The 15,399-nt window shown below is 45.4% G+C and overlaps 1 long non-coding RNA gene across 1 annotated transcript; it reads right to left on the bottom strand.

The window, feature by feature from the left end:
• Positions 1-1,197: 1,197 nt before the first annotated feature.
• Positions 1,198-13,680, bottom strand: LOC102548409 (uncharacterized). The gene is made up of 2 exons (XR_349981.5): positions 2,427-13,680; positions 1,198-1,862 (listed from the first exon to the last, which is right to left on the bottom strand). It is a non-coding gene; the product is annotated as an uncharacterized LOC102548409 (long non-coding RNA).
• Between the last annotated feature and the right edge of the window lie 1,719 nt (positions 13,681-15,399).

The following is a 15,399-nucleotide window of genomic DNA, read 5'->3' on the forward strand; positions in this document are numbered from 1 at the left end:
GATCCCTGGGGCCCCCTGGCCAGCTAACCTAGCCTACTTGGCAAGCTCCAGGGTAAAGAGAAGCCTTGTCTCAAAAATCAAAATGGGTGCCTCCAGAGGACTAAGACCTGCCAGGACCTGAACAGCTTTGGACGTAACCTTACTGGATCAAAGGGGAATGAGGAAACGACAGACACACATTCACCTATACAGAAAAGGGGACAAGGGTAGGCAGCAACCTGGATAGACACACACCAGCAGCCCTGGGTGGGTCTCTGTAGGGGATCAGTACCAGGCTGAAGTCATCTTAGAAGAGACAATCGTGCTTCATGATTTTGCCTCACACTGTCAACATCCTTATTCAGACCAGGAAAAGTTCTTGTGATTCCCATGGTTCCTAACCTGTGGGCCTCAACCCCTCTAGGGGTTGAATGTTAGATATCCTGTATATCAGACATTTACATTACGATTCATAACGGTAGCAAAATTACAGCTATAAAGTAGTAACAAAATAATTCTATGGTTGGGGTCCACCACGACATGAGGAACTGTACTAAATGGTCACAGTGCTAGGAAGGTTAAAAGCCACTGGTCTAAGGCAGCATGGTCCTGGGTATGGCTGCGCTCATGTTAACAGTACACATTCACTCAGGTATAGAGAGAATCTCTTCAAAGCATCATCTGTCTATAAAAAAGCTGATGGCCAATGAGCTGAGGCAGGGAATAGGAGGTGGGACACTGGGAGGAAAAGAGGATTCTGGGAAATAGTATAAAAGAGAGAGAGAGATTAAAGAGAGCAGTGAGGAGCCTGTTGTAAACCAGCAAGTAGCTGAACTCAGGATAAAATAAAGAGAGATACAAGAAAAATCCAATTGAGTAGCTGGGGAGATGCTGGGAAGATGCAAAGGAAGAAGCTGTTGGGGCTGAGGAGAGGTAACTAACCAAGTGGCAAACAAAGAATAATTTGTATGGTTAGATAAGTTACACGCTAGTCAGGGAATCAGCCAAAGCTTATGGTCCAGGCATTTAATGATAAATAATTGGTCTCAGAGTTACCATTGATGAGAACTAAGGGGCCAGAAGGGAAAATGAATCATTATTTTTAACACTGAGGGCTTCATCCCCTCCCCTGCAAACACCCAGTGTTGACCTCTGGCCAACTTGAATGTGCACCTGCAGGCATACAGTACATGATATGCACCCACATGGACACAGACATTAAAAACCACAGCTCTCTTTATTGGAAAAGAGCACAGGATGCATTGTTATTTGAAGAAGCAGGTTACAAATTAGCAAGGGCATGCCTAAAATATTAGGGGTTCTCTCTAGTTGGTGCCATTCTAAGTAATTTCCCCCTTTCTCTCTCATCCCTGTAGAACTGGCTGAAGCAGGTCTCCATATTTTGAAGCTCAGGGTCCTTCTGTTACAACAGGAGTGCTGTCGGTCATATTGGGCATCCTCCTCCAGGGAACCAAAGAACACAGTCTCCGGAATCAAGCTGACCTGAGGGCTTCGCAAGCATCATTTTTCACTCCCTGTGCCATCTGCCTCTGGCAACCACAAGACCTTTCTGGTCCTCAGTAACTTCATCTGTGCGCGGAAGGTAACAACAGTATCTACCTAACAGGATGTCGTGTGGATCAGAAATAATATCCATGAAGTGTTGAGCGCTTGCCGCCCACGAGGTGCTCAGCCTGGGAGACAGAAGCTTCCACACGAGGCAAAGGGCAGAGGCTTCAGGAAACACTTTTTCTTAGCACGTTCTTTCTCCGTCATTGTCCTTTGTGCCCTCAAACAATCTTCACTCCTCTCAGACAGTAAGACTGTATGTGCTTTTTTCACTCTGTGAAGTCATGGGTGGCCATGTCATAAATTTTGGTCACCTGTGTGGACAAAGGTAACACGTGACCAGTGTGCACTGCCTTTCAACACTCAGGTTATATCTTCCAGTACTTGATATCAGGGAACCTGCATAGCCCGCGGTAACCCTTGAGAGAGGTGTGGAGTAAGGGATGAGCAAGTCTGGCCACAGAAATATTGGGAGAAACAAGGTTGCTGACATTTTAACTAGTCCTGGGAGGAGAGGAGGCCACTCTCTAGTACTGAAACCTTGAGGAAGGTATTTGCCTGCTCAGTCGGCCATCTCTTCCCTTATCAAATGCAGGTGTCACATTCTCAATCCACAGGGTTGGAAAAGAAAGTGGGTGTGTGTTTTTAGTGTCTCATGTTGTGCCTGATAACTGGTAGGGACATGCAAAGTGACAGACTCTTTTCTCATTACCCCATTTTGGATGCTTTCCGCAGTAGCTGAATGAAGCCAGCTATTAGTGCTGAAGGTATCTGCTGGCGCCAGCCCCTTGCCTTTATGTGTCTGCATATTTGTGTATGTGCACATGCAGGTGTGCCTGCATGTATGTGTGGGTGGGTATGGGAGTCAGAAGACCTACCTCAGGCAGCATTCCTCAGGTAACATCCATCTTCTTTCTTTTGTGTCTTTTCTATTTTCTTGGGTCTCTGGCCTGGAACGTAGCAGACTGATCAGTGATCTTCAAAGCGCTGTCTCCAGAGTGCTGGGTTGACAGGCTACCTGCCCCACTGGCTGGTTTGTTTGCTTGTTTGCTTGTTTGTTTTCCACAGTGTTTTGAAGATCAAACTCAGGTTCTCATGATTATAAGGCAAGCCCTTGACCAACTGAGCCATCTTTCCAGCCCACCTTGTGTCTTTACCTTGTGTCTTGACTTCAGCCACAGAACTAGAAATTTATACAAGTAAGGGACAGAAGGGTCAGGTCCGTGTGGGTAAGAGTTCCCATGCACATACTGATACTTTCCTTCTATCCTTGGCAGAAGTACCACATGGTCACATCCACACAGCAGTAGGCTCTGTCACCATCACCATGGTCAAGAACAACCTCTGAGGAGCTGGGAGCACCCACAGACTGCAACGGTAACTGTTACTATGACTGTGCCTGAGCGAGACCATTAGAAGATAATAACCACATTTCTTCTCACATGAAACCAGGGTTCTGCTAGAGACACACCAGTAGGTCCCGCACTTAGGAGGCAGAGGCAAGAGGATCTCAAATTTGAAGTAGGCCTTGGATACATAATTAAACCTTATCTGAAAGTTAACAAATACTGAAGAAGCATTTTTTTTTCAACCAAGAATCACTATAGTAGAACCCATGTTTTGCCCTCTTGGGTCTCTCATGCAGGAGAGGGAGTAGCTTGTGTGTCTGGGTTACCCTGGTACTCTCTGAACTTCCTGCTTAGAAGAAGCTCATAGTCACAGAGTCGCATGGCCCTGTGGCCTAGGAAAGATTTGTCTGAGCTTCCTGCATAAGCTGGGCAGCTCATAATTCGGCCAGAAATTGAGCAGCCCACAGAGAGAGTTTAGACACAGAGCCAATCACAGAGTTTCTCCTCTGCAAGGCTCAGCGGATGTATTGTAGCACCTTAACAATTTGGAAATGGACAGAAAGGACAGTGAATTCCCAGACAGTACCAAAAGCACCCTATTGCATGGATCTCCTCAAGGCTGATGGGAAACACAAGGCTCTTAAAGACCATCTTCACCCCACCCAACAGAAAGCTACTCCCATGAGTATAGTGAGCAATGAACATCTGTATTTGCACGTCCGTGAGGGTGTCCACACAGCTACTGTCTCCAGCCTATAGTGGATGGACAGTCAATGGGCATGACTGCTCCCTTGCTGAACCTCTCTAGGACACTCCGTCCTTCTCACTTCAGGACCAAGACAGCAGTAGCCTAGAGAAAGACAAGGAGGGTCTGAGCCTGGAGCGGTGCCTGTGAAGTGAGGTTCGGTGAGCAGGGGGTTCATATTCACCTGTCACGCAGTCACTTCAGTTTCCCCCCAGCCAGCACACACAGCTGCTTCTCCACCTAGCAACACTGTGCCAGGCATCAATGACCTGCTTCCCACCGCTCCTGCTACCCCGCCTCACCTTCATGAGCAGCACCTCTACTATGCTGCTTTCTCAAGGGAAAAAAAAAGGCTAATACAGAATGCAGTCTATAAACACAGTCCTGTGAGGACATGAGCAATATGGCTGGCTACTCCTCCTAATTGAGGCAAGAGTGCAGCAGTACATGCCTGTGAACCCAGTGCTCAACAGGCTGAGGCAGGGTGATTGCTGCAAATTCAAGACCAGCCTTAAGCTGCACGATGGGACTTCAAGGCCAGAGTGGGCTGTGGGGAGATATCTTGCCTCATTAAATTACAAAAAGAAATAAATTAATTAAATCCTTACATAAGCAGATAGCCTGCCCTCCTTGAAGACATCCATGGAGTATAGCAGTCACGCTGCAGTGCACACAGACCCCTGGACACTGGCTTCACAAATTCCTCAGTGGCCAAAACATGGTCCACAGACCAATGTATTTTGAAGGAAAATAACCTCAAGGTCTTTAAATTCAGTGTCTGTTTTGTATTAAACATCTATCTGTCACAAGGGCTCTTTCTAAAATGACCTTCACTAAAGAAGGGTCTCCCTTTCACTCAGTCCTGCTCCAATTCATAGCTCTCAGGTTTTAAAACTCCCTCCTGAGCTGGCTATGGTAGCTCATGCTTCCATAGCTCAGAGGCTAAGTCACAAAGAGTTCCTTGCATTGAAGGCTAGCCTGGGCTACATAGTTAAGATCCAAGCCAGCCTGGGCTACAGTGTAAGGCTGGTTTTGTTTTGGGTTTTTTTTTTCTGTTGTTGTTGTTTCAAGAATTTGAATAATAAAATAAATAAAATAACTCATCTAGACACCAAATCATAGAAACTATGGTATTCACAGCTGGGAAGGGTTGGCTCCAAGACCTATGTGACAGTTTGCAAGGGCTGACGAAACAAGTTATCATAGACTGGGGGTATGACAATAGATGCTTACTGTCTCAATGCTTGGGGTTGGAATTCCAAATCTGAATTATTAACCGGCTAGTTCTTCTGAAAGCTAAGAGAGAGAAATGTCCCAGACTTCTCTGCTTAGCTCGTAGAAGGCCTGCTCCTCAGATCTCTTTACATCTCCCCCTGCATTCCTGGCTCTGCCCAGCACCACCCTGTGACCTCACCTTAGCTAATTAAATCTACAAAGATCCCGTTTCCAATACAGTCACATTCTGAGGTGCTGGGGGTGATACGTTCAATCCTTGAGCTTTGAGAAACACACAGTTTCCACCTACAGTGGATTGGGCAGCAAGCATTTCACAAATCAGGTGTTGTAACTGTTTGATTGTCCTCTTGGTAGGATCTTGGATCACCATAGGACAGGTCTCTGGGCATGTCTGCCGGGGGTGGGGGTGCTAGATTAGGTTAACTGGGGTAGGGAAACCCACCTTGACTGTCAGAATAAAGGAAAGAAGGGAAAGAAGCCGGGCCCCGGAGTTCATCCTTCTCAGCTTCCTGACCACAAGTGCAGGGAGACCCACTGCCTCAGGCTCCCACTGCCAAGGCTCCCACTCCGGAAGGGACTGCTCCCGGAACTGTGAGCCCTAAGTTGGTTTACCAGGCATTGTGCTGCAGCAATGCGTAAAGCAACCAACGCTGGTGTTTTGCAATGATTTAATTTCAACCAATTTAAAAGAGGATCTAAAAGATGTCATATGACCGATCTTTAAGTATGTTTGATACTAGATTAGCACGTGGTGTGGGGCAAAAAATTTAGAATGAGTTGAAAAAGGTAAAGGGTGCTTTCCTAATCACACTCTCCCCATCTGTAAGTACAGGAGTCTCTTAAATCTAAAAGGAAAGAAAACTAGAACTGAAGCTGCCTACTTGGCAGTCATAGCAATCTGGCAGTGAGTAATATTTATCCACAATCATGGCTGGAGAGATGGTTCAGTGATTAAGAGCATTGACTGCTTTTCCAGAGGACCCAGATCAGTTCCCAGCACCCACATGGTGACTCATGACTGTCTGTGGCTCCAGTTCCAGAAGATCCAAAACCATCATAGAGACATAGATGCAGGCAAACTGCCAATGCCCATAAAATAAACATAAATGAAAGTTTAAAGAGATTCAAACTTCAACACAACTTTCCCTTTTTGGCCACACTTTATCAAGATTTCCTCTGCATTTATATTGCTTTGGTCAGTCACATGCTATTACTCATTGTGAAGAGAACTCAGTCCTGAAAACACTTAAAGCCTTAAGTCATGGAATTTAAAAATGTATAAATTTTCATCCTTATACATAGGCTTGGTGGAAAAAAGTACAACATGGTATTCAGAAAGGACTTTGTATCATAATTATGTTACATTAGCATAAGATTCTGAAGTAGCACGGAAATGAAATTTCTGAGAAAAAACAGAATACATTGTTTCTTGGCTAAGGAGAGCCTGTGTGTTATTCCATCAATGGAGGATGAAGGGAGCCAACTGGAATGAGATCTCAAGGTCACTTAGAAACATTAAAAAAAGAGAGAGAGAGTGATGTCACCATCCTAAGCTATCACTATTTACATCAATTGAGATGTTTCACTGGCAGCAGTTTTTAAGTTTTTGACCAAATTCTACATATCATTTCTAACATACGCAAAGAAAAGCGAAGCTCTCTGTCCATTTCTTTCTGTATTAATTTGTGTGGAGGGGCATTTACATGGTGGTCAAAGGATGACTCATGGGCGTTGATTCTATCCCTCCACCATGTGGATTCCAAAAGGTCCTCTGGCAAGATACCGAGCATATTTATCTGCTGAGCCATCTCACAGGCCTAAGAGCATAGTTCCTTAAAGTATTTTAGGGTCCTAAAGAAAAAAAAAACTTAATCAAAAGTCTAATTCATATGGAAGCCATTTTTACTTTGTTCTTTTTTTAAAGATATTTATGTATTTATTATTTGATATATATGAGTACTCTGTCTTCAGACACACCAGAAGAGGGAATCAGATCCCCAGTTACAAATGGTAGTGAGCCACCGTGTGGGTGCTGGGAATTGAACTTAGGACCTCCTAAAGAGCAGTCAGTGTTCTTCACGACTGAGCCATCTCTCCAGCCCCGTTGTTTTTCCCTCATGTGGTCCTCAGTAGCTTCCAGGGAATCTGTGGACATTGACTGAGTTTGTATCAAGACTCACCATGCTCACCCATCAGTGGAATAGTAGGCTGGGATATGCACTTGGGATCTTTTTTCCTTTTGGAGAATGACAGGATGGATGGAAGTGCACAGTCAAGCACATGTGCCACACCCCCCCTCCCAAAGGCTCAGGGAGGAGGAGCAGAAAGAGGGTGAAAGCCAGGGGCGGTGTATGGCAACCCAGAAACAATGTCCTCTGGATGCAGCCAGGCAGCAGCACATGTGAACACAGTGGTCACAACAGCATGCACAAGACCTGTACAAGCCTAAGTCAAGCCAAATCCTAGAATGGAGAGTTGTGTGTGAAGTTCCACCCCTAGCAATGAGGCTACCAGCAATTCCTGGCTGCTGGGAGAAGAGGGGGTCACCTTTCTCCAAGAGTGTAGACCAAGATAAGTCTACTACCTGTCAGTGGAGGGCCACTCATCGATGAATATTTGAGCCACACAAATTGGTCTTGAGAGGGGAAAAGAAATCACAAAGTTAGGAAGAGAAAGGGGGCAAATCTGGGAAGAGTTCAGGGAGAGAGGGTGAATATTATCAAAACAAGTACAAAATTTTCAAGGAAATAATAAAAATTTATTTTAAAAAAACACGATGAGGGGCTGGGGATTTAGCTCTGTGGTAGAGCGCTTGCCTAGGAAGCGCAAGGCCCTGGGTTTGGTCCCCAGCTCCGAAAAAAAGAACCAAAAAAAAAAAAAAAAACATGATGAGTCATTACTTCTCTTCTATTTCTATGCCTTTTATCAAAGAAAAGGAGCCAGGGAGGGAGAAAAAAGGAGAGAGGAGAAAAACAACCAAGTGGAGACATACTGTACTCATTTTCCCACAAGTGCAGGGTCATGGTGGTTGTATGATGATTCCTCAAGTAAATAAATAAATAAATAAATAAATAAATAAATAAATAAATAAATAAATAATAAAATTGAAATATCCTAAAATTAAATAATCTCATTTCTAAGTGTGTGCTGGTCCCCAAAAAAGAGGGAACTTGATGATGTATTTTTATAGCAGCCTTATTCACAAAAGCCAAAAATAGATACAATCTATCTGTAGATAGATGCCTAAACAAACTGTGGTATGTCTATATACTAGAATATTACATATCTTTCAAAGAGGAAAGGGACTCAGACACATGCTGTGAAATGAACGAGCCTTAGAAAGTCCTCAGTGAACTAGGCAGTCTTATTGGGACAACACTGTGTGATTGCATTGGCCTGAGGTACCTAGATGCTCTGTACCTACTTCTTCCAAACTAAAACATTAGCTCCTGGAGGGAAAGAGGTTCATAAGACTGAGGAAGCTGAGGAACTTCAGGAGGCCCAGGAAACTCACAAAACTTACAAGACTCAGGACTCTGCAGACCTCATGGCATCTCCCCTGAGGCTATGTGGACAGTAGGCAATCAGTAGTAGAAAAAAGACTCTTCAGTGGGGGGAACTGCCTGCAAGCTGGGCAGGAGTGCAGCTTCCTATGAGCTGTCAGTCATCCGTGCTGGGCTGGGCTATTCAGGGATGCAGCTAAGCCACCCATGTTTTTTTTGTAAGTAACCACTCCTCCCCTCAACCCCCATGCTTCTATGAGGAACTGCTATAAACTTAGGTGAAAGCATTTCTCCTATCTGCTGTCAGTGTATCTATCAAACATCAACATGTATTTGGTTGAATTTCCTCCAGGAAATTTCACACAACACAGCAGACTAGTGAAACACATGAAAACAAGCCATAGAATGGCAGTTTCTAAAGACTGGGAAGAGGGGCTCATGGGATGCTCAGTTACAAATTTGCAAGATTAAGAAAAAAAAAACCTCTGGAGATAGATGTTCTAAATGGTGGTACATCAATTCAAAAATCTATGTTCTTCTAATTCAATGAGATCTGGGTTCAAATCCAGCATGTCCTTGGTTTAGGATCTTGAATGAATTGCTTAAAATCCCTGGCCCTAAGTTTCTTGCAATCCATAGGATACAAAGATCCCACCCTCAGAGAGTTGTTTTGAAAATTAATAATAAACAAACCAATAGTGAATGCCATGCTGTGCCCCAGAACCCCTATTAATTACCCTAGGGGCTGGGGATATCAGCTAGAGATGACCTACAGCCATGTCATAAACCCCCTTGAGAGACAAGGAGTTGTCAACACCAGTTTGCAGGGACCAATTTTCTTGCCTTGTTGTAGGAAAGGGTGATCTGAACCCCATATTCTCCAGCCAAAGCAGATGAGGCTTCTGGGAGCCTCCTGTTGTCTTTGATAAGAGTTGATTGTTTTTCCTATGGGAAATGCCTCTAAAAGGCTTATTCTCTTGCCCCTTTATCCAGTTCTCCATACAAGCCCATTCCAGCCACCATGAGGATTCCAAGTTCCTTCTCATGGTCCCTGTGCCTCAACGCATACGGCTTATTCTGCCTGGAGCATGCAGCCTTGGAGACACTTGCTCCATCCCTCAAGCCACATCTCTGCCTAAAACTCCTCCTTACCTGCACCCCAGCCCTCACAGGCTCTTGCTTTGTTGTTCTTTACCACTACGACCTTGGCATTGATCATATATATTCCCCTGTTTATATGTACTGGACCATTTTCCAAAAGCAAGAGGTTTCCCTGCCCTGTGCCCTGTGGTACTCCAACCAGAACACCTGACACATAACAGACATTGGAGAAATACTTCTGGAGAGAATTAAGGAATCCAAGATAACGTGCACTGAGGACACTGCTCAGCAAATGTCAGGAAATCCACACATGGCACACATTATCGTTGTTTTATTGTCTCTTGTCTGTCCAACTCAGACGCTGAATGTCAGACTGTCCTTCTTTTGTTTGTCTTTCTAGGCACAAAGCCACTCCACAAGTAATCTTTAACCAAGCTTGATGTGTTCTAGTAGAAGGGAACTGAGATGATCTTTGACCATTGGCTCCTTGGTTCTGTTCCACCGGAATGGCTGGATCCATCACAGCATGTCAGGGCACCAAGCATCACTCCCTAACGAGATGTTGGAGGTCTCCTGCCAAAGTCATCCTTAAGGATGCTGAAATTTGGGCAGAGCCCCCCTGTGACATCTCTTTAACCATCCAACATCTTCTAGAAACTCCAGAAAGGGAGGTGTTGAGTACAAGCTCAAATCACTTTGACAAGTACAAACTTGTCAACACAGAGAGAGGAGAGAGGGCCTTGCATGTGCCCTGTCCTGGAGGCCCTTCACTCATCAGCAATGTCTCCTTTCTCTGCAGGAAAAAGATCCCCTCAAGGCCTGGTGGGTGTGCCTGGGTGCCGTGAGATGTTGTTACCATTTGACATCCCTTTCTGCTGCTGCAGAATAACAGCACCTTTGTGGGTCTTTGACCAGTGTATCTTGGGCTTTGCCATATTCAGGTAGGGTTATACATATACATGTAAATGGCCTCTTTCCCCTCCATGTATTTGTTGGGCAAAACAAACCCATTAACTGTTGTATAGGAGTTGGTGTTAAGTTTTTGCTCCTTTTCCTCTTTTTGAAGATGAAAGAGAGCCTAGCAAAAAGAAGCCATGTTCTTTTCGCTAGAAATGCTTTCAGAAGAACAGGAGGAAGATTGGGATGTGGCTAAACAGTGGAGCACTCCCTAGAGGAGGACGGTTGGGGACAACAGTCAGTCAGGACAGTGTTTGCCTAAGGGAGGAGAGCTGGGACGCAGCTCGTGGGCACAGCGCTTGCCTCGCCTTTTTATGACGCTCTGCACTCAACCCTCAGCATTTCAAGAGAAATGGGCAGGAAACGCAGGCAGTGAGCAATGGCTAGACATCAGGCCAGATGTTAGAGAAGCTCACATTTAGGACCTGAATCCATACCTTAACACTTGGAAGTAGCCAACTACCTCCTCAGCCTAGAGACAGGCAATGAGGTTGAAAGGATGGAGGTCTGCACCTTGGCTCCCTCAGATGGGAAGCAGCAAACTGTGAATGTGAACTGTCCTAGTCTTGGGTCTCATTCCTTCCCATGTCTCTCCAACAATGTGCCATGTGCCCTTAGCTGGTGACCAGCTCTAAGGCTTGACTGTCTCCTTGATAGCTGCCTCTCCACTATTTCCTCACGTTTTAATTTGATTTAATTTGTTAGTGGTATTGGGGGAGCATATGTGTGCATAGAGCTTGTGTGGAGATCAATGGACAACAATCAGGGCTCGGTTTTTTCCTTCCACGAGTATGTCCCAGGGATGGAAATCAGGCTTCTGGCTCCCACAGCAAGTGCTCTTACCCGCTGAGCTGACTTGCTTGCCCTGGGTTCTACTTCTGAAAAAAATAAAAAAACAAAAAAAAAACAAACAAACAAAACAAAAACAACTGTAGAACATTGCCCAACTCAATTCAAAATATCCTCAGCGCAGGACGGACAGACACTGTGGAGGTCAAGGGTACCCACTACTCTCACAGAGGACACCGTTTGAGTCCCAGCACCCACATGGTGGCTCATGGCCATCTGAAAGTCCAGTTCCAGAGGGCCTGATGCCTTTTCTGACCTTGTCTCCTCCTGAGCACACCTGGTGACACATACATACTTTTAGGTATATATACATACACACAAAATAAAATAAGTACTTAAAATATTATTGTGCTACAATCATTCAACCAGGGTGGTGAGTTATGAAATCGAGTTCAGAAATAAACACAAGAAGATGATAGAAGGGGAGCTTGCTTGTTATTTCAATAGAATATATCCCTCGGTTTCCACCATGGCTGTTAAACCTCTTAAGACTCAGGGTAAATTTCAGAGTTCTGGGATCTTAGTCTTCCCATATCGCCCATCTTAGAGCTGCAATACCCCCAGACTCGCCAAATGCCTTCACTACCCCCATAGAGCAGGGCAAATTCTTGTTCTCACTGTCTGTGCATGGGTTGTGCACAGGTTAAGTTCACAGCTGCTAGGGCCCTGTGCACTGGGGACAAAGGACTCCTAACCCCTGGGGCAACGGTCATACTACTAGGCTCTAGATTTAATGTCTCCCGAGCCCTACCCCATGTTCACACCGCACAGCGTAGAAATAGAAAACAGACAGCATACCTGCATTGATCTTGCCCCAGCCACTGTTCTCAAACTCTGGACTGCCAGTGTTTCCCCAGGACATGTACTTTACATAATTATACATCATAGCTTCATTACAATTTCAGACTCCGTCTTTCCACTTTCCATGCCTTGAGTCAGCAAATAGCTTACGGTTTTGTAGGAATGACTGATCTCTGTCTCTCCCGTCTCCCACACACCCCTCTTCTGTAAAGCCATCCATGTAAAGCTCCACCCCTAATCCATTGCTCACAGGTGAACCCCTTCACCTGACTAAGTGGGTTCAGTTGCTTGTCCCTCTCCCCACAGCAAGAAGTCCTGTTGCTTTTCCCTGGTAAAATACCACAGGGTGTATTTAGTTTCCTCTGCCTTTTGGACTTCCCTCTTGGCCAGCAGCTGTTCCATAGCCTCTGCCCAAGAGCCTGTAGCAGAAGGAGGTACCTGTTGCCTTCTCTGAGCTTCTGGCCTCTCATTCCTGCTCAGGACTCACTCTTCAGTTTGTTGGTAAACCTGTGGCCTCCCGATTTAGCTACAGGGCAGTCATTGCGTAAACCATGAATCATCCTCAAGGTGTCCTCCGTGGCCAGGGAGAAACTGCCCCTGAAAGCCACTGCTATGTATACAGTGTGACTCAAGGACAGCAGGTTCTTGAGGCAACACTAAGTCATTATTTTCCATCACCCAAATCAAACACAGATTTTCCCCTTTGCCCACTGTAGTCTCTTCCCTTACAACGCAGATGAATTGAAAAAGAAAATGGGCGATGCTATTTCTAGATGAAGAAAGAAACGTAAGTTGAAATATTTAAGGAGTGTTAGGAATGTTAAGAGTATTCAAGAAAGAAGAGCAGAAGGTGGGTTACAGAGACATATACCCATATGTTGTGGTTGGTCTGGTGCTGCTATGTATTCAAATGCTAAATCCTGTACCCCAAGATCTGGTTGCCCCAAAATGAGCAGTTTTCATTGTACAAGCCTTGCTTCTCAAATGAATTGGTCAATAAAAGGCTGAACCCCATGATTGGTCAGTAGAGAGAGAAAGGCTTTTTGAGGATCAAGTAAGGAGTCTCAGGAGAAAACAGAGAGAAGAGAGGAGGAAGTCACAATGAAAGGAGATGGACCATGAGCACGTGGCCAAGAGAAACAGCGAGTAACAGGGACGTATGGCTGCAATGTAAGCTAGTCTAGCTCCAAGGCTGCCAAATCTAGGCTTACAGCTGTAAATAAAATACCGGGATGGTGTGTCTTTTATACAGGCTAGATAGAATATAAAATTCCTACTATACCCATAATCCCAGGACCAACACTTGGGAGGCTTTCAAGTTCATGATCAGCCAGAGCCCAATTAAACTCTTCATTTTTCAAGTTGACATGTCTTAGCACAGCAATAGAAAAGTATCTAACACCGTCACTGAGCCCTCTCTCCACCCCTCTAGCTGATTTTTCTGAGACAGGGTTTACCACTGAACCTTGAGCTCACCAATTTATCTAGGACAACTGGCTTGTGAGCTGCAGGAAACCTTCCCAGGCATCTCCTCAGAGTGCAAGCTGGAGGCCAGCCTGGGCTACATACTGAGAACAAGAGCTGGAGGCCAGCCTGGGCTACATACTGAGAACAAGAGCTGAAGGCCAGCCTGGGCTATCTAGTAAGACCCTGATTAATGACTGGTGATCTGATTTGCTTGCTTCTCATAAGCAAGCTCTCCTCTGTGGCAAGCAACACGTTGTGGGTGGTGAGACTTAGTTTTCAGAAAGCACTTAGGACTGTGTCTGTGTATATGGAGGTCAGTCGTTCCTGGCTGTCAGTGTGCCTACCAGAGACTGAATCATTCTCCAAGGTCACACAGCAAAAAGTAAAAAAGCCTGAATCCAAGCTCTGGCTTCAGCGTGCCCCCACTTTTGCCTTGCTTAAGGCAGAAAAGCTATATGGGTACTGGCACCATCTTGCCAAACCTCAGCTGTTTCGGCCCACCAGGTTTCTGCCATTTAAATGTATTGAAACCTGGAAAGCCTACTTGATTGTGTTTGTCTCTGAGGGCTTCTTACTTCTCTCACTTTCTCTCCAGCTAATGCCTGTACCATGGCACGAGGCGCTCAAGAGTGGACACTGAAAACTAAGGCAATGGCTCCATAGTTTAAAAAAAAAAAAGCTTTCTCTGCAAGAATGAGGATCCTGAGTTCAAGACCCAGCCCCCCAAGTTTTTAAATGGTAAGAGTGGAAGAGGCATGGCAGTTTGTGTCTATAGCCCAGCACTGGGAAAGCACAATCAAGATGAACCCTGAGACTCACCTGACAGCCAAGCCAACAAAACTAGTGAGCAGCAAATCCAGTGGGAGACCTTGTCTCAAAAACTAAGGCAGACGGTTACTAAGGAAAACACCTGACATTGACCTCTGACCTGGAAATAGACATACACATACAGCTGCACACACACACACACACACACACACACACACACACACACACACACACCTGCATACACACACACACACACATACACACCTTCACAAACTCTCTTTCATACACCTACACACACATACATACCCATACACATATACACTCTAGCACACACCTGCATACACACATACCTGCGCACAGGCACTCACACGCGTGCGTGCGAACACACACACAGACCTACATACACACACACACCTGCACACACAGAGACCTGCATACACATACACACCTGCACACACACAGACCTGCATACACGTATACACCTACACACACACAGATGACAGAGAGTAAACATGAGTGGGACACTGATAAATGTTTAGCAACTATCTCTCAAGGAGTGAATAGAACTGATTGTCAGTGTACATAGACTTGAATGGTGTGAATACTCTTAACCATGGCCAATTTCAAGATATCAGAGTGAAATCAACAACTCGAAATTCCTGGAATACTAACAGCCAGCTCTGGCAAGTTGGAGCAAGTCCATTACAGCCTGCCTCTGGGCCTAGAGGTTACAGTTTGTGCTTAGCTCTCTGTCTCTTCTTGTGTGCATGGCAGGCACATTGGTGTGCGCAACAGTGTGCAGGCAGAGGCCAGAGGACAAGCTCAAGAGTTGGTCCTTAACTTCTACCTTGCTTATGACAGGGGTTCTCTAGCTGGCCATCATTCAAGGTTTTGGGGACTCTCCTTGTCTCTACCTCCCATCTCACAATGTAAACACCAGGATCCCAGATGTGTGTGACCCCACATCTGTTGTGCCTGAATCTCTTGCGTCTTTCATTGTTCCATGAGGATGAGCTAACCGGAAACATTGCCACTTACATGGAAGCTTCTGGTTCGAGGAAACGAGCTTCATCTG

Source organism: Rattus norvegicus, chromosome 1 (assembly GCF_036323735.1).
Source record: "Rattus norvegicus strain BN/NHsdMcwi chromosome 1, GRCr8, whole genome shotgun sequence".
Taxonomy (NCBI): Eukaryota; Metazoa; Chordata; class Mammalia; order Rodentia; family Muridae; genus Rattus; species Rattus norvegicus.